At 38.2% G+C, this 25,819-nt stretch overlaps 1 long non-coding RNA gene across 1 annotated transcript in view; it reads left to right on the forward strand.

The window, feature by feature from the left end:
• LOC108582697 overlaps positions 1-25,819 on the forward strand; it is a 180,366-nt gene that overhangs the window by 147,187 nt on the left and 7,360 nt on the right. Inside the window, exon 2 of the long non-coding RNA XR_001896484.3 lies at positions 10,447-10,593. This is a non-coding gene — a long non-coding RNA (uncharacterized LOC108582697). The remainder of the gene's footprint in view (positions 1-10,446; positions 10,594-25,819) is intronic.

Genomic DNA, 25,819 nt, shown 5'->3' on the forward strand with positions numbered 1-25,819 from the left:
GTGAATATAGACCATAAAGAAATGTTCTTTAAAAACTATGTCAGAGATGAAGATGTCTTATATCATTTTTTAATCCATCACTACAAATAAATATAAATGGACTGGGCATGGTGACTCATGCCTGTAATCCCAGCACTTTGGGAGGCCAAGGCAGGAGGATCATTTGAGGTCAGGCGTTCGAAACCAGCCTGGATAACAGGGTGACACCCCGTCTGTACCAAAAAAATACAAAAATTAGCCAGGCATGATGGGGCATGCCCGTAGTCCCAGCTACTCAGGAGGCTGAGGCACGAGAATCACTTGAACCCAGGAAGTGGAGGCTGAAGTGAGCAGAGATTGCACCACTGCACTCCAGTCTGGGTGGCAGTGTGAGACCCTGTATATATATATAAAAATTATGTGTATATGTACATATATATGAGTGTGTGTGTACATATATGTATGTACATATATATCAACTGCACATGCCAGACCGGACCTGATATGCAAAGACCACAAAGGTAACACATGAAGCAGGGAGGTACGTCACCTACTGACTTTTTGAGGGGAGAGGAGGAGAAGATGAAGTAAATAAAAGAAAAAAGGAAGAGCTGAAGTCAGTGCACCCTAATTATTGTCCTCAAACTTACTATATATATATGTACATATGTGTGTGTGGTAATTAATGACATACATAATGATTAACCAAGCCCCTTATTTTTTTCCACTTTTACCACGCAAGTTACTTGAAGAGAAATTGTTGTCATTTTTCATGATCATTTCCTCACCATGGGGAGTTAGAAGCATAAACAGACATTTGCAAAAACCCCATCCTCCCAGATGTCCTCTTCTCCAGCTCCCAAGTTTCTTCTTTTGCCCTTTTCTTCCTGTTCCCTCTTTCCATTTCTCAATCTCTGTTTGAGTTAACATTAGCTTAGAAGAGCAATGGATTCTCAGACCTTCTACTCATTCTAAGACCTTTTGTTACCAAATAAGTACTTAACTAGTTGAAAGAAAGAACCTGATTTCATTAATGAGGAAATAAAGTATGTGTTCAACCCAGGAACAAGAAAAGAACAAAAAATCAGCAAGGTGGCTGTGAGGCTAGGTTCTAGAACCAGACAGGTGGCTTCAAATATGGGCTCCTTTCCTTTGCTAATGACGTGAACTTGGTTGGTCATTCATACTTAAAAGACTCAATCTTTCCATCTGCAAACTGGGATTCATGTCAGTTTTCTAGGAATTCAGCAGGTTTAATAAATAGCATCCCTCTTTCCCATCCATGTTCTAAAAAAATTGAGAAAATACGAAAAAAGAAGCAGATGGAGTCAAAATTTTCACCTTGACTCATGATAACGACTAAGTGAGATGATGTAGCTTAGTGTCTGAGCCAAATAAACCTACCAGGTAAATATCAGATGGAGACATTTAACCACCTGCACATGCCAGGCCGGACCTGAAATGCAAAGACCACAAAGGTTACACATCGGGCAGGGAGGTACGTCACCTACTGACTTTTTGAGGGGAGAGGAGGAGAAGTAAATAAAAGAAAAAAGGAAGAGCTGAAGTCAGTACACCCAAATTATTGTCCTCAAACTTAGTAGTTCAATGAATCATCTTATTACTTCTGGTAGAATAGTGATTAAGGGTTAGAAAAGGACAGAAGTGTTTATATCGGGGGAAACTTTAGGGGCTGGAAAGAACTATTCCCCCATAATTTTCCCCCAGGTTTCTGAGGTCTTAACGCTTTGTGTCTAGACATTGCACTTACTCTCAGTCAATAAGCGCCACCCACTCAGGGAAGGAGAGCAGCATTTTTTTTTTTTTTTAACAACAGCCTTGTGTCCAGGTTCTTGTACTTTTCCAATACCAGCCATACCTCCACTGGGTTGTCTTCTAGACCTACAAGTGGCTGTTGTACATTTTGTTCTCAGAAGACTCTGGAATGAGTCACAATAAAATGTTAAGTAAATGGACTCTGAGGTGGTATTTTACCCAAAGCTGAAAATTCATACTCTGATCTCTTTCTTAACCTCGAACTATGTCCAGCCATATTATTCAATGTAGCCTACTAGGGCACTGCAAAAAAGTTTGAATGAAAACCTCATGAGTCAATAATAAAATTTCCCCCAACTAGAGATTCCAGAAAGAAGTTAATTCAAATAGCATTTCCCTTGTTAAAGTTTGTTTCTTGTATATAATATAATAGTCCAAAAGAACCCCTCATCGAATTCTTTTTTATTTGCAAATTACAGATAATTTTGCAAATGAAAGATTATATATATATATGGTCATGTGCCACATAATGATGTTTCAGTCAAGGATGGACCACATGTATGAAAGTAGTCCTATAAGATTATAATGGAGCTGAAAAATTCCTATAGACTGCTGACTTCTTAGCCTTTGTAGTCATACACAATACATTACTCACATGTTTGTGGTGATGCTGGTATAAACACAACTATTGCTCTGCCAGTCTTACAAAAGTCTAGCACAGGCAACTATGTATAGTACATAATACTAGTTCAGGTGTATAAGTGCAGGTTTGTTGCATAAGTAAAATTGTGTCATGGGGGTTTGTTGTACAGATGATTTCATCACCCAGGTACTAAGCCTAGTACTCATTACTATTTTTCCTGATCCTCTCCCTCCTCTCACCCTCCACCCTCTGATAGGTCCTAGTGTGTATTGTTACCCACTGTGTATCTATATGTTCTCATCATTTAGCTCCCACTTATAAGTGAGAACATGTGGTATTTGGTGTTTTGTTCCTGTGTTAGTTTGCTAAGGATAATGGCCTCCAGCTCCATCCATGTCCCTACAAATGATGTGATCTCATTTCTTTTTATGGCTGCATCATATTCCATGGTGTATGTGTACCACATTTTTTTAATCCAGTCTGTCATTCGTGGGCATTTTGGTAGATTCTATGTCTTTGCTATTGTAAAGAGTCCTGCAGTGAACATACACGTGCTTGTGTCTTTATAAAAGAATGACTTATATTCCTTTGGGTGTATACCCAGTATTGGGATTGCTGGGTCAAATGGTATTTCTGTGTTTAGGTCTTTGAGGAATCACCCCACTGTCTTCCATAATGTCAAAGCTGCTTCTTACTCTTCTCTGACTTCACTAAAGGGCATGTGATGCCAATATAGAGCTAGTGTTCCTTCAGCAGATGCAACCTGGGCTGTTTTCTCAGGAATCGGTTCAATTTTCTTCAGGGCTTTGGAAGTTAAATTAGTTCGACAACAAGACTCTGGTGCCCATGATTTTCTTTTTAAAGAGTCCCATAGAAGTAAAGCCACATGATTATCACCAACATATTTAGAAAACAAGAGACTTACTGTGAGAAATATTATATTCCTAGAACCTAGCACTTGGTATTGCCAAAAGCTGGAGAAGATATCCAATATTATCTGAGCAAAAGAAGAACGCCTTGGGTTTATCTTTAGCTGAGTGCCTCTCAGTTCATACCAGTTGCTCAGAATCTGTAATCTGTAACCTTGCTCGGTTGGGAGGAAGCTCCTTGCAGATGGTTCCCTTGGAACTGTGCATTTGCTATCACTCCTTGTTCTCTCAGATATCATTGCTTTCTTGGCGAGTTAACATTTTCGCAGTGGTGCAGTCCCAGCTCCAAGATCGTTTTTTGTGTTATTTTTTTCTTTTATATCCATATTTTCAAAATCTGTTCATTTATACTTACACCTTGAGTCTCATGTTCTTGCCACCCAAGTTCCAAATTGAGTCAGCCTCTGCATTTATCAATGTGACCCTTTCCACTGCCTCCCATTTTTGAATTACTTATGTCCAAGACACCAGTCTTCTAGGGAAAATTTTCACCCCAGTCAGAGCCACCATAAGACCACAAGTGGGGAGGTGGTTATGGAGTCTGTATCCACAGTATCTACACTTTAAAGACTGAATCTTATTAATGCACATAGAACTCAGTCTGGCACCAAAAAATGTGGCTCAACCCTCTTGCCTCTAAAACACAAGTGCACAAAATGTTTGTTTTTCTTGTGACAGATTTTATGCTGTTCAGGCGGTACTTCTAGGGTAAGCTACAAGAATTTGCCATTGAGGCTTTCTGCAGTAGATAATGCAAGTTGGTGACTGCTGAGATCCAAACACAGCCTGAATCTTTGCCATCTATGTGGCCAGCATTTGCTGAGGTCCTTATAAGGCAGCCATAACTATGCAGAAGCTATAACATTGTTTGCACGCCCTGCCTGAGGCCTAAGTTGCCTACACATCTTCAGAAGCCCTCCTCTGCTCAAGGTCAGGGCCTTGCATAGAGGTTAAGCCTCACTGGCAGAGACACTTAAAGCCTGAGCACCATTCACTTGAAGCTACTCATGCAAATACCCCTGATATTATGAAAATAGCTACTTCACTCTGGAAAAAGCCACAATAAGCAGCACCAAACATTTAGCACAACTCATTGAAGCCTTATGGCCTGTCCACAGCAGCTAAGAGCCAAGGCTCAAGGGAAAAAATCTGCCTGGGCTAGTATACGCCTTTACAAAGCACCAAGATAAGAATGTTCTTCCCACACACTAAACTCATGGCCCCAAACCATATTTCTTACCCACATCAAAAACCTCTTCATGGAGATCTTCAGCTTCTCTAATTATTCTCTTTTTCTTTATTGCTCAGTATTTCTGCTCAAGCCCCCAGGGATACGTGGGAATTGATACCCTCATTCTCCATATATGCTCTGATCTAAAAAGATTGAGAGAGAGAATATATCAGGAGGTCACAAATCACCATGTGATTTCCAATGGACACATCAAACTCAATTTCACTCCAATAACAAATTCTCTTTTGAAATATTTTGGAGGGAACAGGAAAGAACCAGAGAATAAGGAGAAATCAATTTATGACAGTGCCTTCTTTGGAGGCATGAGTCTCATCTGATTCCATCTCAGACATGAGAGGTCGGCCCATCCACCTCGCTCATCCTTCCAATGGTTTCCTGTTTTCCAAAGTGTAATTTGGAGAGGCTACTCCCATGGGTGAGGGGCACAGCCGACTGAAATCCTCCTTGTGCCCAAGAATCCTGGCGCATGAGAGATCTTCCGAATGGTCTATAGAGATCTTTCTCTATGGGGATTGCCCTGCTTTTCCAGTTATTTCCAAGAACAAAGAAGCACAAATGCTTCCCAGGGACTGGATGTGGGTCCTTGGGAGAGCTGATGAGAGTCGTCTAGTCCAACAGAACACACCAGATGGAGGTTGGAGGGAGAGGGAAGAATGAGTGGGAAGAGACAGAGTGAACATCTCAGGGCTCGGGAAGGAGCATGAGCAGCCAGCACCTCGATGGTGAGAAGCTGGAGGTGTTCTACTCATGCATTATCTTTCACACGAACAATAATTTCAAAAGCAGGCAGAAAGCATTCTCCCCACACAGCAATGCCCATTTAATAAGTTTGCCATGATGATTGACTTGGTAATGCATGTAAAAGGCTTAGGACGGCATGCTTATTAGCCTATCACCAGTACCTACATGTTTAACATCATATGACAAAAGGTCAGTGAGTGTCTTAGTTCCACTCTTTCCTGCTATTGATTACACACCCCTTGCCCCACTCCTGGCTAGTCAGCTTGCATATACAGTCATTTCTGCCATAATGCAACATATGTGTTCCTAAGAATCGCTGTTCTGTGTAACGTCATGCAATTAAAACCACAGAGCTTTGGATAAATCGGCTTAGGCACGCAACACTCATAATCAGTGACACATTTTTTGAAAAGATAGAAATGTAATAAAGATGGCAGCACACCCTGTATCTAAGATAAAAGCTAGAATTGAAACAAAAATGGCATCACAATTTTATCCATGTTAAGTGGTTAAGAAACACATATCACATTCAATATGGCACCTGGAGTTTGCTTGTGGACAGCTCTGAGTTACTGTGAAGTGAAGGAAGGAGCATCCTCTGAAACCAGACAGAAAGCTATAACGCCAGATGTAGACGGGTGTGGCTTGTGGTCCTCGTGAGGTGTGTACATTTGTGTGCTGTGCTTTGTGTAACTTCTAGGTGGCTCCCTTCAGCTGAGTGCAGTTTTCTGTGTTTACCTACTGCTTCTCATGGATGACAACGCATGTAAACAAATGCAAAATTTATGTTATCCTCAAACTGGTGATAATACACCAATTACACTGGAACAAATTCATATTTTCAAAATGAGCAGAACTAACAGTACGTATTTACAAACCAGAAGCCACCCACCCCCTAGCCTGCTTTGAAAAGGGATAATTTATAAGAATGTGATCTCCCAAGTGCAATAGTTAGAATCTTTGGATTTAGGCCACGAGCGTTTGCCAAAAGAAATACAGAATGGAGAAGAGAGTTCTGGAGACCTTTGTTGGGGAAGCCAGAACATCCTCACAGAGTTACTCAACTCTGCCTAAATTACATGTGAAGACCTAGACAACACCTAAAGAATTATTGTGCGTTTTGAAAGCAGGAAGAGGAAAATAAAAGGAGGAAACAAATGACCCTGATCAATTCTTAGTAATAACAAAGGAGATATGATTCACACTACACTCTAATGTGATAAATTCAAATGCTAACTACTTTTTGTCTATTTCTGCCAAAAATGAAGACATAGGATCATAGGAAGAAAACAATGTTTACTAAATCTATCAGTCAAAGCCACTAAATCCTAATTCTTCTATTTCAAGATCCATTAAAAAGAAATTTCTGGGGCCGGGCGCGGTGGCTCACGCCTCTAATCCCAGCACTTTGGGAGGCCGAGGCGGGCAGATCACGAGGTCGGGAGATTGAGACCATCCTGGCTAACACAGTGAAACCCCGTCTCTACTAAAAATACAAAAAATTAGCTGGGCGTGGTGGCAGGCGCCTGTAGTCCCAGCTATTTGGGAGGCTGAGGCAGGAGAATGGCGTGAACCCAGGAGGTGGAGCTTGCAGTGAGCCGAGACTGCGCCACTGCACTCCAGCCTGTACTTATTTATTTTTAACTTTTATTTTGGGTTCAGGCATACATGTACAGGTTTGTTATACAGGTAAACTCGTGTCATGGGGGTTTGTTGTATAGATTATTTTGGATTATTTAGTCACCCAGGTATTAAACCTAGTACCCGGTAGTTATTTTCTGTCTCTCTTATCTCACCCTCCACCCTCAAGTAGGCCCTAGTGTCTGTTGTTCCCCTGTTTGCGTCCATGTGTTCTCTTCATTTAGCTCCCACTTATAAGTGAGAACATTCAGTGTTTGGTTTTCTGTTCCTGCGTTAGTTTGCTAATGGCCTCCAGCTCCATCCATGTTTCTGCAAAAGACATTATCTCATTTCTTTTTATGGTGGCATAGTTTTCTATAGTGTATATGTACCACATTTTTTACCCAGTCTTCTATTGATGGGCATTTAGGTTGATTCCATGTCTATGCTGTTGCAATGAACATATGCATGCATGTGTCTTTATGGCATATTCCTTTGGGTAAATACACAGTAATGGGATTGCTGGGCCAAATATTAATTCTGTTTTAGAAATGTCTACGTCTTTGTTTTTGGAGTGAAAAATAACAAATCCAATCAAACAAGAAATATAAAGGTTTGTTTGTATTTTAATTATTAAAATATTGAAAAAGAATAAATGAATTATTTATAAAAGCCGATTGTCCGTCACTGGAGGCAGGTGCCAAAATAAATTCTTCTCTTCAGTGTAATAAAAAGTGTTCTGAAAGAAATTGGAATATAATATTGATAATGACAATGAATCGTAAATTCTTATACCTTTGTAAAAATGTAATTTTTGTGCATTTCTGAAGTTATTTGAACCTTCTTTTTTATCATCAGTGTTTCTAGGTAGTGTTCATTTCTTTAGATGGAAGGTTTTTAAAAGAGTCATGACTGCCTTATTAGTTATGTTCGCACTTCCAAAACTTCCAGTCCATTCCATCTGCGGTGAGCCACTTCAGCAAAATAGATTTTGGACCATGAATTATTTGGCATAGTGTAGCAAAGCAACTGGTTGTTTGACTTTTTTTGTTGTTGTCTGGTATCATGTAGATAGTTATTTTTAGAACCAAATCTAAATGACTTTTCTCCGGCCTTTTTTTTTTCTTTTCTTTTCTTTCTTTCTTTTTTTTTTTTTTTTTTTTTGAGACGGAGAATCTCGCTGTGTTGCCCAGGCTGGGGTGCAGTGGCACAATCTCAGCTCACTGCAACCTCCACCTCCAGGGTTCAAGAAATTCTCCTGCCTCAGCCTCCTGAGTAGCTGGGACTACAGGCATGCACCACCAAACCCAGCTAATTTTTTTGTATTTTTAGTAGAGATGGGGTTTCACCGTGATAGCCAGGATGGTCTCGATCTGCTGGCCTCACGATCCGCCCATGTCAACCTCCCAAAGTGCTGGGATTATAGGTGTGAGCCACCGTGCCCGGCCTTCTCCGGCATTTAACAAGTGTCATGCTATAGTTGATAGCACGTGTCAGACACTGGATGTGTCAGAAATATCCAGTGAGAAGCAGGGAAACCTCATTAGAAAGAGTTTCTGATTGGTTCCCATACACTCCTGAGCTGTTTACTATATTACACTATGGTTTCAGTTTCTCTTCTTTCCCTAATCCTTAGGCTCTAAGAAGGTAAATTCTCATTAGAATCTTTCTGTTCTCTCAAACTCTAACACAGTACTAAGTACAAAGTTAGTTCTCTCTATATTGTAGTTAAATGGAATCTGTAAATTACAAGAGCATTAGGGCTGAATTAGCCCAGTTTGGCATTTTACATATTTGAATAATCAAATGGTAGCTACAACCTCTATTCTGGTTGGTTTTATAAATTCAGTAGGGGACACATGCTGGATTTAATTTCTCCCTCATTTCTAATGGACTCGGTTTAGGTCACTGTGAAGATGTGGGTGAGGTCATGAACTTCAGTCCAGGGCTGCTATTTTATTGTTTGGACTATCGCAGCCCTCCGAAGCCAAAGTTCTTATATACTTTCAAAATAAAAATGCAGCAAACTAGTGTGGAAGTACCCTCCAGAGCTTTCTGCCCCTCACCACCCCCAGCCCCTCCAAAGTTAGACTTAATCTTCTTGTTTCCATGTCAAATCCAAACTGGACCACCATCACTAGTTTCCTAGGAAACCCTGAAAAACTGCCTTTACATAACTCACTTTGCCCACTATTGGAATGCAGCCACTTCTGGGGAAAGGCACAGCAGCTGTTCAGCTGCCTCATAGCAACACTTCACAACAGTGTGGGAGGGAAGCAAAGACCAGCAATATACTTAAATTAAACTTCCCTGGGGAGAGCAAGGTACCAGGGCAGAAGATAATAGTTTAGAATCGAGAGCATCTAATTAGTCAACAGACCTGCTCTGGAAGCGAACGTAGTGAATTTTTAATGAAATCAAGAGACCCAATCTTTTGTTTCATCCTTCCCTTGAAACGCACTGATACATATTTAACTGCTGTCATTGAAAGAGTCCTTCTGTTTCAAACATACTTCCAAAGAAGAATTTTTTTATTTTTATTTTGAACCAAACAACAAAAAAGAACACCAACAGCAAAGAATAAAAGTCAGCTGGGTTATGTTTTCATATCATTCCTACTATTTCCCCAAAAGTTAATAACATTTCATCCAGCTACCCCTTGGACTAGCTAGAATTGCCAAAACTCGGATGACAATGCAAGAAGCATCGTTTCAACCTGGCTCTGTTCTCTTTTTAGCACAGAAACAAAACACGTGTTTATAGCAGCAATTCTTTGAACCCTGATTCATAGAACAGGGGTCGAAATTAAAAAGGTAAAGTCGAAGTTGCCAATAGTAAGAGGAAAATATTTGAACGGATGGAACCAAAACTGCCATGTAATGCTGTGCGGTTTGTTCTGCATAAAGGCACCCAGCCAACGAAGCAAATGGAAGCTTAAAATGCAGTTTGGTCTCCTCTAACCCAACTGTGCACCCAGGAGCCAGGCTACTACCTCCCCAAGAAGGGGTCCCTTTTTCTCAGCACAAAGGCGCCATCTGTTGGCCACCTCAACAGAGGGGCTGCCCGCTTTCTTTTGGTGGGTTGTGGTCATTCAGAGGGGAAGCCAATTTTTCTAGTGGAAACCCCGCATAGAATGGGGGACCCTAAGAGGCATTCTTGTACAAATATTTCATTTTATAGATAAGAGAACAAACACCAGGGACCCAGTAGAGAACAAAAATAAGGACCTCTGTTTCAGAAAGCAGAAAAAGATGTTATTAAAAGTACTAACAGAAACTTTTTTCTTTCTCTCTCTCCATGAATTCTCTGAAATTGTCATGGTGTCCTTATTTGCTTCATGTTATTGATTTAGTGTAATTCTAAGCAAAGAAAAATTTAAAACGTAATTATTAGTGTTCATGTCCCTATTCATCTTTATGTTGTGAAATGCCAGTTTTTAATACAAATGTAAACGCATTTTGTTGGTTACGCAGAATCACTGACACTATCCACTTTCTATTTTGTAGGTCGTACGCGCCTACCCATTTCCTTCTTATCAGAAGGAAATGCTACAGAAAACCACCTCTTCTGTTTGTATTTTACTTCTGGAAACATACACATCCCATCAACCCTCTCTATCTTCGGTTTACTGGTGAATAAAGAAGGACTTAAAGGTAAGGAGACCATGGCTGCTCCTATATTCCAATGTTGTCTTCATTTTCAGCCTAAGTGGTTGGCTGGCACATGGAAGGAAGTACCAGGAGTCAGAATGGCTTTCCTAGGTTCCTTGCTCCTCTCTGTTTCCCAGAAGGCTGTTGTCTTATTTCTCCACTGGAAAGCAACTTCTGGTTTGAATGGAATATGTGGACTCTAGGGATGTCAGAGTCCCTGCTCACTCCCTTGGGAATGGTACATGCTTATCTGTACTCTTGAGTCTTCGTAGACTCTCAGGCATGGCGAGGCTACTAGAATTTTGTGTTATGCAGCGTTGTAGATACTATAAGACAATGGGAAAGTATGGAACTACAGGGAACATTCAAAGTGTGAGTATCTCCTCTGCTCACACATAGGCGCCATTGTCCCGTGGGTCCTCACTTACGAAACACAAGTTGAAGGATTGAATGCTCATGGTGCTTTGCTGTGCTTACCTAAATGATCTTATTCATTACGATTCTAACGAGGCAAGGTGTGTGTAATGCATTTTTAAAACTGGATACTTAAAACCTTAAGAAACCAAGTAACTCACCCCATGTCAAGTAACTTACGTGTTGAGAAAGCATGATCAATGAGTTATAAACACATGGAACTTGAGTTCTGTTCCCAACCTCTCTTTCAAAATCTATTCAGTGGCGTGGCTTTCCCATGACTCTAGATGGAAAGTCGGGTGGGCCCTTGAGTTTCTGCCTGCTTGGAGGTGTCAAATAGTTTCTCCAATCACTTTAGGTAACAACTCAGATTCAATGTGGAAGCTGAAATGTCCAGGTGTCTGTAACATTCACATGTCTGGATTGACTTAATATTAAATCTTCTTCCCTTCCCTAGCTGGGCTGTTGAAATTGGCCACACCATTGCCAACAGTGACACAGCACTTCCTCTCTCTTACTTGAGTCTTCCTCCAGTTATTAGTTTGAATGGGAGTGGTTAGCAATTGAGAAGTGGGGTGTGGAGCATGAAATGTGGGAATGGAGATGAGAAGTTTCTTATTTGGATGAGTTTTGTGCCAGCTCAGACTTCTCTTAATCTCAAAGGATTCTGTTTTAGCTGGGTTCTCAGAATGTAGAACCTGCATAATTTATTGGGAACTGTAACCCCGAAAGTGAGGGACAGGGGTAGTGAAACCAGGCAGGTTCAAAATAAGGATGTTTCAAGATGGTCAGTGTCAGGATGACTGGATGTTCACTCCCACATCTTCTGGAAAGCTGAGTGGCATGAGCTTTAGGATCAGTCCTTCAGCAGAGGAAGGAGAAGCTTTTGTTTGTTGGTTTCTATGCACATTTATCCAAAGTCTCATCCCGTGAGACATTAGCTCCCTTAGAGTTCCACGATGAACAAGAATGATCACAAAATAATTTTCTGCCATGTCACAGAAAAGCCCAGGCATGGGCGACAGGAATGCTGGATGGGCTTGATGTATGGTGGTGCCAAGATGCACCTGCAGAAAGTCATTTGGGGCCCATGCACAGCTCATCGCTGAAGCTGTGGCCAAAATCAGAGAACAAAGAGGTTTAGCGGATCTGATGTGATGCATGAACAATGTCTAACATGGGTGCTTTCCTAGGTTCACTGGAGGAGATTCAACTTGGGCCCTCCAACTCAAATTCTAGGTGTGTGCCCTGCCTCCTCTTCAGACATTTCCCTTCCAAAAGCCTGGTCCTTGGGTGGCTCACTTCATAGCACATCTCACCTCTCAGCTATTGGAGTCCCATTTTCCTCTTCCTGATAGTCATTTTGGGCAGGACTTCAATAGCTCCGGGCCAGTTTTCTCTGCAACAAAAGTCTGCACTGGGTCCTAGAAAAACAGTGACATATTCCTTGGCCTACCATGGAAGGGAAGTGCAGTTACTCCTGAAATAAACAAGCAACTCACCCCTGTTCCACCAGCCAAAGCAGCCTCTGTAACTTTATATTTTTCCCTTAAGGTTTCCTTGGATGAACGTCAGACCCCAGTGCACCGTGTTGTCAAATAAGAGGGCAAAGCATTCACAGTTAAGTCTCACTTTAAAGCCTCTCTCCTTTTCCATAAAAATCACTTTGTTTAGTGATTGACTTTATGATGATAAACATACCTGAAAGAGTCTGATGGAAAGTAAGAAATACAGCTTTTCTAAACAGAAATAAGGCTTTCAGGGAATGTTCTACAGGACTATGAGTTCCCTAAAACACTGCAATTCATTTCCCCCTATAGGCTGGCTAAATTTACTGTCCTCTCAGTGTGTGAACTAGTCTTCTCAGACGCCTTGAAAAATGTTCCAATCTTTACTGTTTTTAGAAAGTACTTGGATATGACTAGAAAATACCCATCCTTTTTAAGAATTTTTAAAATTCTTAAATTGAAAACACCTCCATTAATTTTAGTAATGCAGAACACAAGATAGAACTGAGGGTTTTGTTTTTATTCTTACTGTAGTGTCTAGCAAAGTTATGTAAAATTATGCATAATATATTATATAGCAATTATCTGAAAAAAATAATTTGAAATAAGCCCAACATTTCTCTGCCTTTTCTTAAGAAAATTTGGAGACCAACTAAAAAGCACACACCTATTAAGACTTTAACTGAAATATTGCTCTGTGGATCGGGAGAAAAAGAAATTCCAAGAAACTCAAAAATTCAGAGCGTCAAAAATATACTGATCTTAGTGAAGACTGTATTAGAATCAGAAACAGATGACAAGGGGAAGGGAGGAGAAAGTGGGGACCAAAAATTTATCATGAGAATAGGACTGTGTCTATAGTCATTCTGTGAATTATTAAGTTTTCACCTTGGAAAGATGTCTTCACAAGGCTAGTGGTTTTAAGCACAAATGGGGATAATGCTAAATGATGGTTTTGCATAAAAAGACTGGTATAGCTTAGAACATGCAGTTCTGAATAATATTGGAGTAGGAAAACAAGTCAACAAGCTACTGTGTGTGTATGTAATGGACTTAATTAGAAAACATGGACTTGTAAGAAGTTTACTCCTTCCAGATCATTCTTGGGGCTATTAATAGGAAAACTGAAAGTCATTAGTGACCAGCGTTGCCTAAAATCTTACCAGGTCAATCCCAGCTGTTCTGTTATTTCATGAGAAAACCATCAACTGTTTAATCATTTTATTTGTATTAATAATTTCATTACTTTAATCATGATGAAGAATTCTCTAAATGATCCTTTTGCCAAAGACCATATTCACCTTCAAGCCTAAAATGCCTACAAATTAGATGTGCTGTTTTCCCAGAAACAATATTTTCATTAATGAGTAGTTACTTTTACTAATCCCAGACAAATGACAGTTTAAAAGATATCATCAGAGGATATTTAAGATTTTGTTTTGCCTTGTTTTATTTATTCACTCCAATGCTAATGATCCGAAGGAAAACATTGTTTCATTGTTTTATTCCTTCAACAGTATTATATTATTTAAGCAACAACCACAGCAAAACCCTCAGGTTTTGGAAGAGGCCCATTAGCTAGTGGCACTAAACAGAGGTCATTAAAATTAATAACTCAATGCAGAGGATTCCTGCTTCTGAAAACGATTAGCATCTCTTTCCTATTCATACTTTTTCTTCTTTGTGTGTGTGGATAGAAACATGATCTTGCTTGTTGCCCAGACTGGAGTACAAAGATGCAATCATAGCTTACTGCAGCCTCAACCTTCCAGGCTCAAGCGATCCTCTCACTTCAACCTCCAAAGTAGCTGATATCACAGGTAAATGCCACCAGGCCTGGCTATTTATTTTTCTATTTTATAGAGATGGGGTTTTACCATGTTGCCCAGGGTGGTCTGAAACTCCTGGGCTCAAGTAATCCTCCTGCCTTGGCCTACCTAAGTGTTGGGATTACAGGCATGAGCCACCCTGCTCAGCCTGTCATTTTCTTTACAGTGAATTTAAGTTTTAAAAGTTGTGCCTGATTTATTTGAACATCACATCCTGCAGTACATGTCAGGATGCATCGTGTAAGCCATAAACGTTTTAATACTGCAGGGATTCAGTGAACTTTCCATCTCCACACAACCAACCTCCATTCTTCTGTGCCTTCCTTGAGGTTTCTCCTAAGGTGCCCTCTTCTAACAGGAGGTTAGGTAAAGCCACAGTCAGCCTGTTAACAGCTGCACAGCAATCAGGAAAGTGGGAAAATTAAACTACCAGTGACACATGTTCCATCTCACCCGGTTTTGGAGAATTGATGGAGTGTGGTAGTTCACCTTGTACCTCTTCACCTTTACAGCACAACTTGAATGGGTCTGGCCCAGTGCTGGACAGTTGGAGGCTTAAGTTCATACATTGTGCTATTACTCTGTGTGGAACAGGTAATTTCATGTTGCTTTTAAAACTATCTGTTTGCTTCCCTCCATACAGATGGGAGAATATGGCTTAATCTGCTCCTGGGAAAGCATTACATCATGGTAGGGTTCAGGGAATTTGAGACCCAATTAAAGGGTGCTTTTTCTCTTTAAGATTAAAATTTTAATATTGAACATTACTAGTTTTCTAAGAAAACAACTATAACTTCTAGAATATTCAACACTATTTTAATTATAATTAATGTCCTATTTTTCTTATGCATTATTAAATCTGCAATTTACATATTTAATAAAAGCAACATTATTAGATATCCATTAAAATCTATAAAATGCAATTTTCCATTATTGAGTAAATAAATTTCTCAGTGAGTGGCTATTTCTCTTCTCCCAACCACTGATGAAGCAACATTATTCATTAGTTTAATTTTACTAGTAGATAATACATTGCTGCAAACATTAATTTTCTGATGCATCCCTGTACTTACTTTGTGTGTATGTTTGAGCTGGTTAAGAGGCCCTGACAATTGTTTTAACCATTGACAGACTGTAAGATGAGCTAAACTTCAGCTTTCAACGAAGATAGACTGAGTCTGCTTGTATTGAGATATCTGACTTATCCTTAATTACAAGACTTTTCCAACTGCTTTCTAAAACGTTGGTGCTGCATTAGTGAAATCTCTTTTTAATTGTTTCAAGTAAAGACATTTGTCATTGTCTCTGTACCAGATTGTGCTTCTTCTACAGACTCTTAAAATTCATATATGTCAATCTTATTCCTCAGAATCACAAAAGTAAAGATTCAAGCTCTTTGCTATCTGTCTAATATATAAATTCTTTCATTTATCCATGTTCTGGAGACTTTGAGAGTCATCTAATCCAAAAATAAGAAGGCAAAATTCAGAATCCCTGGAAAATGGTGCCCCCAGATTTCTAAATGACTACTGACTGTGTCCAAAATCTGCTACAGTTAAAACAAGCCATTCATCTCTAAATCTTTATTTTAAAATCCCATTCCTATTGTATAAAATGCTTGGATATCAAATTTGTTAGTCATATATTTATTTGTAAGAGAATTCTTCCCAACTTCACCATGTCCAAGTAGAATTGCTTTTAAAAGTGCTATCTTTCTCAGCTTTGCTGATCTCAAGTTATCTAACATCAGATCTCTTGACTTCAGTTTAGGCGTCATCATTACCCCTGACCTCCTGTAGCTCTGAGAAAGACACAGAATATTCCCTAGCTTGGCCCATCTTGATGAGACTACTGAATGTAAAAGGGTTGGGATTGGGACAGAGAGCACAAGTCCATTTCAAAGTTTTGATTGAGGAAAAATCTTTTGGTTGGATCGTAATTTTACCTTTCAAAAACAGACAATAGTAAAAAGATAGGACTATGGAAGAGAACATACACACACGTGCGTGCGCGTGTGCGCGCGCGCGCGCGCGCACACACACACACACACACACACACACACAGAGAGCTATGGAGGCAGAATGGCCTAGCAGAAATAATGGTAGTTTTGAAATTAAATTATATAAAGACCTGGGTTTAAATTCTAAGCTCAAAATTATATCAAGTGATTTTAGGTGAGATAGTTAACATTTCTTAGCTTCAGTTTCCCCTTGAAAAACCATAGATATTAACTGTCTATGGAACTGATTCCTGGCCCATAGCAGCCATGCATCAATTTGTACCCACTAGAGTTCTAGGAAAGAAAACAAAGAGTTGGGAAAGCCATTATACCTTGAATTTTGGTCAGAGCAGAGTAAAAAGGTTAGCTACAATTTTCCTCTATATAATTTACTTAGAACAGGATTCATGTATTAGTAATTTATTCTACACTAATAGGTACTGATTATTCAGGGAAAAACATGAAATATAATACATACATACATATGTGTGTATATACTGCATATATATATATAAAATGCTTATTATATAATATACATGCACATGGCAAGCATGATACTCCCCTGCCATCTTGTGGTAGCATAGCTATATTATATTTTCAAGTGTAATGAATTTTATTCTAATGCCATGGGTTCATGGCAAATAAATAAAACAAATTAATTTAAAAAAACACACACAGAGAGAGAGAAGAGCTTTCTATTAGCATATACAGTATTCAACAAGTTTGATGATTTTGTTTTGCAAATAAATTGACGCAATTTTATTTTCCTAAGAAGAAACTCGTTAATTGATTATTTCCACCTTTTATTGAGTGCTTTCCACGTATAGGCACTGTGTCAGGTCCTGGAGGCACATGGCTTAATAAGAATATATTGTCTGTCCTTGAGGTAGAACTGATGATGAATGCTGTTGCAATATCGGAGCCATGACTGAGAGATGTTCTAGAAATCCTTTGGCTGAACCACCTAGCTCAGAGTGGTCCATGGAGAGAGACTTACAAAAAGAGAAAACACTACAGCTGAGTATTAAAAGGGTGATAGAAATTAGCCAGGCAGAGTAAAACGGGCGGGGGGAGTAGAGTGGTAGAAGAAGTGGAAGGAGGGAATATGATGGTTGAGATAAGGAGTAAAAATTTCATTTCAATTCCTAATGTACTTACCACTCATTTGCCAAGTATCCTGCTAGGTGTTGGGATATCAGAGTAGACAAGGCAGATATTATCCCTGCCTCTCTTCAGGATCTTTTTTTCCTCTTCCCCTTTTCAAAATCTATGAACTAAAAGGGAGGGGTTTCTATTCTTTGGCACACCTGTTTTATTCTTTGTTTCTTCACTAGCGTCAGGTTTTTACAGCAATTATGCTCTGTTAATGAATATTTTTGACGATGTTATAACATGAAAGTTACATTTCACAAGGGAAGTGAAACAAATGTGAGGAACGTAATGAAAAGAAGTAGACTGTCCTTAAACAAAGGGATTTGCCCTGATATTGAAGGTTGGAAAAGTCAAACGTGACCGCCATGACAAAGTGGCATTTAATACAAAGAATGAAGTAAGAATGAGAGTTAACCGGGTAGAGGGAAAAATGAATGGCTAAGAGGAAGAACTTTTGCTGCACTGGGAACAGTGTGAAGCCCAGTGTGTATATACTGCGCGCATATATATATATATAATGTATATATCTTATTATATAATATGTATTATAGAAGAAGAGAAGAAACTCTTCTCTTCTTTTTCACAGATTTTGAAAAGAGGGGAAGAGGAAACACAAGATCCTGAAGAGAGCCAAAAAATAAAGAGAGGCTATGTCATAAAAGACAGAGGGAGGAGGGGTTTTCATTGAATGAATCATTTTTAAATCTCTATTTCTCAGACACGGGGCTAAATCGTGGGGATTAAATGTTACCAAGAGCAAGACACCTTGCCTTTAGATTCTATTTGAAAGAAGACAAGCAGGTAACTGGGTAATTTTAAAATGGTCCAATAGACATATATTGTCTTATGCGATGTTCCCACTGATGTTGAATATCTTTCCATATGCTATTGGTTAGTCAGAATTCCTCTGATATATCCTGCTCCCGTTTTCTATTATTGTTTACCATTATACTAATTTATAAGAGCATGTTGTATATTCGTGATACCGGTCATTTGTCTATTAAATGTTTTGCAAATATTTTCTCCAATTTTAATTTTTCCGCGCTAATATTGTTTACAGTATTTTTTCTTTTTTTTCTTTATGTATCCAAATCTGACTTAAACTTTAAAAACTTTATAATCAGGATACTTTTAGTTTATGTCTTTGGCATTTTGGTTCTTTCTTAGGAAGTCCTTACTTCTCTCTCTCTCTCTCTCTCTCTCTCTCTCTCTATATATATATATATATATATATGGCAGAGTTTCGCTCTTATTGCTCAGGCTGTAATACAATGGCATGATCTTGGCTCACTGCAACCTCCGCCTCCTGGGTTCAAGCGATTCTCCTGCCTCAGCCTCCTGAGTAGGTGGGATTACAGGCATGCACCACCACACCCCACTAAGTTTGTATTTTTAATAGAGGCGGGTTTTTTCATGTTGGTCAGGCTGGTCTTGAACTCCCGACCTCAGGTGATCTGCCCTCCTCAGCTTCCCAAAGTGCTGGGATTACATGCGTGAGTCACCATGCCCGGCCAATATATTCTTATAAATATATTCATCTATAGTTTTTTAATGATATCTAGTACTTGTACATATTTATGGCATACATGTGATATTTTGATACATGAATACAATGAGTAATGATCAAATTGAGGTCATAATTTTAGCATCTCTATTGATGTCTAATTAACATAAAGTGCACATATTTATTATGCACAATTCGATAAGTTTTAAAATAGATATCTACCTGTAAAACCATCATCACAATCAAGAAGATAAACGTCTCTATCACTGCAAAAGCTTTCTCAGGCTTCTTTGTAATCTCCTCCACCACCCTCCACACCTGTCTACAGATAAGTGTCAATCTTTTTCTGTCACTGAAAGTTAGTTTGCATTTCTAGAAACTTATATAAATAGAAGCATGCAATATGCACCCTTTTATATCTTTTACTAAGCACAGCTAAACTACTGAGATTGATCTATCTTGTTGGCTGTATCAATAGCTCATTCCTTTTCATTGTTTAGTAGTATTTCATCTTATAGCTACAGCACAAACTTTTTTTACCCAGACTTGTTTTGAGCAGTTGTGTTGTTTCCGCTTTTTGCCATTACAGGTGAAGCTGCTGTGAACATTTGTGTATGGGCCTGGGTATAAACATGCTTTCGGTTTTCTCTGTTAAATATTTAGAAGCAGAATGGCTGGCATATGTTTGGCATATGTTTAACTGTTTAATAAACTGCTAAATTGTTTTCCAAAGCAATTGTAGCATTTTACATTCTGACCGACATTTTATGAGGGTTCCGGTTTCTCCATGTCCTTTCCATTATTATGATCAGTCTTTTCCATTGTAGCCAGTGTAATGCATGTGTAGTGGTATCTCATTGCAGTTTTAGTTTGCACTTCTCTAATGACTAACAGCGTTGAGTGTCTTTTTCCCCCCTGAGGCTTATCTGCTATTGTGTATCTCTTTTTTGGTTAAGTATCTATTAAGATCTTTTCCCCATTCTTAGTTATGTTATTTGTAGAATCTGTTTCAAGACTGACGAGCATTGTAGTCAGTGGTCATGTTTCTGAAAATCAGTCAATCACAGAAGTCACCTATTTTTCATAGTCAGACAGTAACCAAAAGCCTTACTCCATGCACACATTTCTGAAAGCTGGCCAAACAATAAACTTACCTGAGCAGGGTGTAGTGCCTCACACCTGTAGTCCCAGCTACTTGGGAGGCTGAGGCAGGAGGATCTCTTGAGCCCAGGAGGTTGAGGCTTCAGTGAGCTTTGATCCCATCACTGCACTCCATCTGGGCAACAGAACAAGACCCTGTTTCTGGAAAAAACAACAAATAGCTTACCTGAGTAAGCACATTTCCACTACTGAGATCAACCAACTCCTGACTTTGAAAGTCGGCCAATCCCTGAGCTCTTCCTCTTCCAAATCCTCGTACAACATAAGCTTCCTGCTTTGCAATCAGGGGGATGGTGCCGAAAAAACAATAGTTCTCCCTTATTTAAGCAATAAATTCAGATTTTTTTCTAGGTGTCAAGTGGTGTCCTCTCCCCTGAACACTATTTCGTTGATCAAAAACTTGTTTTTATGTAGGTTTTGTGGTTTAGAAAAAGTCTGTTACTTCTTTTCTGAAAGAAAGGAATTTTTTTCGTTCATGTATATTGATGAGTTCATCCTTTCTTCACTTATTTAAATATCTCCTTTATCATAAACTAAATTACTAGGCAACCTTAATTTTATCCAAAACACTTAGTAATAATTTTCTTGGCATTTCCATCTTTTTTTTTCCTAAAAATACAAGTGCTGGCAGAGTCTCTTTTACACATCTTGTATAACTCAAAAATCAAGTTATGTGATATAATTAGAGGTAGTCTTACATCTGAATATTTCCAGTTTATCTATTTGATCATAAAACAGTTTTTTAAACTACTCTTGGACTTTCTCATGAAAAGTAGTGACAGAACAAATGCATTGAAAAAGGAGAAAGATAATGGTGTAGACAGGTGTTTTCTTTCATGTTCCATCAAAAGGTTTTTATTTTCAGCTCAGAATCTGTGAAGCTTCATGAGATCAGGGCTGTTGTATATTTCTTTCTACATGCCTGGCAACTAGAGCAATGACTTCCACGTGGTATATGTTAACTATTTGTGGGATGAATGATGAAATTAATGAATGAGTGAAATAAATAATTTTGTCTTTCTGTGTATATTTATGCTAGGCATATAACAGGGTAAAATTAAGAGGCATTATTCTTATTTACAAGTAATTACAAAAGGGTGGGTTGGACAACTTAGTTTTTGTGAGTTAAATATAAAAGTAACAATGTATTCTCGCTAGGTGAGAAATCATAATTTGCCAAACAAATGGTGTAGACTCTGAATACCTGGAAAGGTATAAGTCACTGTGGGCTAAAGAGACTGAGTCTCCCTAAATACAGGCCTACATTTGGACACTGAAATGATGTTTTTATATATATATATATATATGTATATGTATATATGTATTTTAACATGTCAGTGTGTCTTTTAATCTCCTTACATGTAATACTTGTTTCCTTCTTCCTCCCATTCACCTTCTTCTTTAAGTAGCAGTTTGGTCACTTAGCACTTGACTCATTCCAGCCTTTGAATGACAGCTCCATGTTAGAGATGCCCAAAAGTCAACCAGAAAGAAACAAAGACTATTTTTTCCCTAGATTTATAGTTTTAAATGAACTCAGCATAGTTTTAGTCTATATTCTCAAACATTGTCATTTCCCCAATATTCTTAAAATATTTCAAACCTTGAAAATCACCACATAAGAATATAATGATTAACTGTCTCATAACTACTCATAGTGTATTCACTTTCTTGTTGATCATCTTATTGTTCTATTACTATCAACATAATAATTGTGGAAAGGTATGAAAATCTGGCACATTGAAAAAAAACCAGAAGAGATTAAGAAGACATTATATAAAGTGCAAATGTGCTAACTTGGACTGGATCCTGGAACAGAAAAATGGAAAACTGGTGGAAAAACTAGTGAAATACAAATGAGGTCTGAATGTAGTCAATAGAATTATTTAATAGTAACGTAACCAAAGTCAAGTTCTTTTAGCTTTGACAAATGTTCCACAGTCATGTAAGCAATTAGCATAAGTGGAAGCTGGATTATACTTATATGTGAACTCTCTGTTTTATTTCTGCAACTTTTCTGTAAATGTAAAATTATTCTAAAAATAAAATGCTTATTAAAAACAATAAAATAAAAGTAATAATTATATTTTTCAGTAAGTATACTGAAGTGATTTCTAAATTAATTATATTATCATTACATCAAAAATGAGACTTTACTCATCATATTTTGTTTACTGCGGGTAGCACATGGAAAATGCTCAAGTCGCTGAATTATAGAACACCAATGAGTAATTAATTGTCTTTAGTTCCCAGCATGAGAAGGATGTATTCTCCACTTCAGCCACCAGGTGGAGGTATCAGCACATCAGTTAAAATCAGTTCTTCATTGGGATGTTTAAAAACTACCCTTTGAAAACGGTTTTTAATGTTATGATATGATGTTATTATATACAACAAGAGGAAGAATTCCCAGTATTTTGATGAAAATCAAGAAAGATATAAATTGGCTGTGGACAGGACTCCAGGACACTGAGATATCCAGAAAGAAAGTGAAAAAAAATTTTACCATTTATTTAAACATTTCCAGACATGGCTATAAGTGCACATGGATGAAAGTTGAACAGATAGCAACATCTGGAGAATTAACGGACATTTATCTTAGCCCAGACAGAAGTGTAGCATGCAATGTCTGAAACTACCAAGGCATGGAAAGCTGAACTGATCAGTATGATGCTGTCAGTGCTTTCAGTATGGGTGATATTCTAAGTACAGGAGAACCATTTAGACTGAATGCTACCATTTGACGGCCCAGTCTACATTCTCCCTGCTGCCTTCGTGATGACATTTTCTACCATTCAGGGAATACAAGCACTTTCTTGTGTCACCCCATGCAGTATCTAATTAGGAAGGCAAATTATAAAAATAAAAATGATATTGCAGTGTATTTCTATCCAAAAATGAGGCTTGCTTTGTAGTTTCTAATCTGTCAGTTTCTTTCATTAATTTGAATAATCAGGCATTTGTTATATCTAATTTTATGTCAATCATATTCTCAACATTCTGTATAAACTCTTTCAATAAAGATTGATACAGGTATGGGAAGAACCAGAATTTTTTCAAAAATATTATATTAGACACTATTTAATATAAGGTGAAATCTAGTGATTCAGTCACAATTTGATGAGTTACTTTCACATACCACATTCTGTAAGATGCACATCAGGCTACTGAAATAAACAAATAATGATTTGCCTTTGTCCATTTTCTGAATTATACCAATTTTCAGATATGTGTCCGGTGTAAAGTGCATCTTTGCCTGCTTTTCAGTTAAAAAGACTTTTGAGGCCTGGGAAATTAGACCAAAAAGGATGAATCATTATAATCTTTTAAATAGAGAAGGCTTACCATCAATATTTTAGAAAGTATCATTCTAAAACTAAAACTTTTATTACTAAAAGATTATAATAACAGGCAACCCTACTTCTAAGAATAGGGTCTACATGTTTTTACTTATTGGTACACATATTCTCTGCAATTAAAATTTAGACAACATTGGAGTAATGTTTTCCATGTTGACTGATGACCACAGACACAGTGATGATACAAATCTTAAACAGATTCATTTGATTTCCTCATCAGTGATCAACTACAACATTCTGCTTCGTGATTTCTTTTCTTATGTCCATACCTATCCACTTAATCTTAATTCTGGTTATTTGGAACAAAAATTCCAATAAGTGGCATTTTTCCAGGGCTCACATCTAATAGATCAAGACCTCTAGTGCTTTGACGCTTAGGTGTGGAGAGAGCTCTTTACCAGGAATTCAGGGCACTCTGAATTCGTCCTTTCTGCTCAAAAGAACATTGCCTCTCCTTACCAATTTTCTAATAATAACGAACATACGCAATTGTTAAAAATTCTTGCCAACCTTTGGACAATGACAAAACAGCATTTTTCATCAAAGGACACCTGGAGTATGACTTACAGACACTTACAATCCAGAAAGATAAGGAAATCAAACTCTGGACGAATTCTGCCAACCAGGACCCTTTAGGTGGAAGGCAGTGAGGTGGAGTTCCGTGGATCTACCAGGGCAACAAAAGAGAAGGGGCACAGCCGTTCTGAACTATTCAGCAGGGAGAGGACTGAGATGCTGAAAATGTGGCTAAAGACACAGTAGTACTGTGAGTCCTCAACATAACCCATATTTTTTTCCAACCTGTGTTATCTAATACATATTTTGAATATGAAGGAATAAAGTGTAAAACGTGGTTGGTGATTTGGTTGTTCTATTTTTGTTCTGTTTTCCTTTATTCAACAGAAAATTTCGGTTATTCAATATTGTACTTAAAGGCATAAAGCATGTGTGTGTATATATATATATACACACACATACATAAGTATTATATATTTACATATTGCATGTATTATATACATAGTTATATATTATACATACATATTTATTATGTTTTAATATGTAAAATATTCTGTCATTTGTATTTAGAAATATGTCATTTGTTTTAGGATAGGCAAAATAATAAGTAAAACTTTCACCTTTTACTAGTAGTTTTGATGCTATGTCCTTGGAATTTCAGGGTTTTCATAGAAAATATTTTTGTAAAGAAAAGGAAAAAAATGGTAGACATTTCATTGTCTTATTTTTTTAAGGACATTGCTTAATTACTTTTTTCTCAGTTCTGTTTATTTGCTATTACAACAAAAAGAAACAACAAAAACTGATGGCTTTCTAGGACGACAACAACATCCACAACAACAAAAAAACACTAATCAGTTTCTGAAAAACTAAAGAGTGATTCATTATTCTAACTATTAACTACCTGATCATTCAGGTCACTGTTCTTTTCTACAGTGTGTGTTTATCTCATGCTCATATGTTGGTTTTTAAGTGCAGTATACTGTACTTAATCATTGTTTAAGATTCTTTGGAAATCTGTTTTTCTATTCAATTTATACTCCTAGATAGAACATTTTTTTTGGAACAAAAAAAAAAATCTGAACCATCATAAAGCTAAATGAAGCTCCTTGGAAGTAAATTGTTATTGGAGGTATCTAAATCAGAAATTTCTGTTCTTCAGTGTTATGTGTCTGGGGTATTGCTGTAAAGCACTGACCATTTCTTTGCTGGGACATAGTTTATATATAATGGAGAAGGAATAGGCCAAGGAGCGATGATGATGAATGTATGCTTTCCCCTGCAAAAATCCCTTTCAAAAGGAGTAATACTAACAAAAACAAAGGCAAGTTGAAAATGTGGTGGACCTCACCCTCAGACCAGGTGAGCCTTCAGACTCTGCACCTCACTGGCCGTGCATAAAGAAGGCTGGGCCATCCCTGAATTCACAGTCAGGGTGGTCGTCTGTGTGCAGAACTTAAAGCAAACAAGAGTAAGCCATAGCCAGATGTGGGGGCTTTCAGGTTCACTGACGGTTCCTGGGGTACTTGGAGTCAAAGCAGCTCACGCACGTTCCTGCTTTCCACCAGGAAACGTGGAGACACGGAGGCCAAGGAAATCTGATCCGCTCCAGATCCCCAAGTTGGTCTTTTTACACCCCCAAAGACACCATGCTTGCTCCTTCTCCAAGACTCATAAGGAAATACAAATGCCTTTGAAATAGCAGCCACTGTTACTGGGTCAGATTGCTCCTGTAAATATGGTAAGCCAACAGATCTACCTTAGGGCTCAAGATCCAGCAAAGCCTC

Source organism: Papio anubis, chromosome 17 (assembly GCF_008728515.1).
Source record: "Papio anubis isolate 15944 chromosome 17, Panubis1.0, whole genome shotgun sequence".
Taxonomy (NCBI): domain Eukaryota; kingdom Metazoa; phylum Chordata; class Mammalia; order Primates; family Cercopithecidae; genus Papio; species Papio anubis.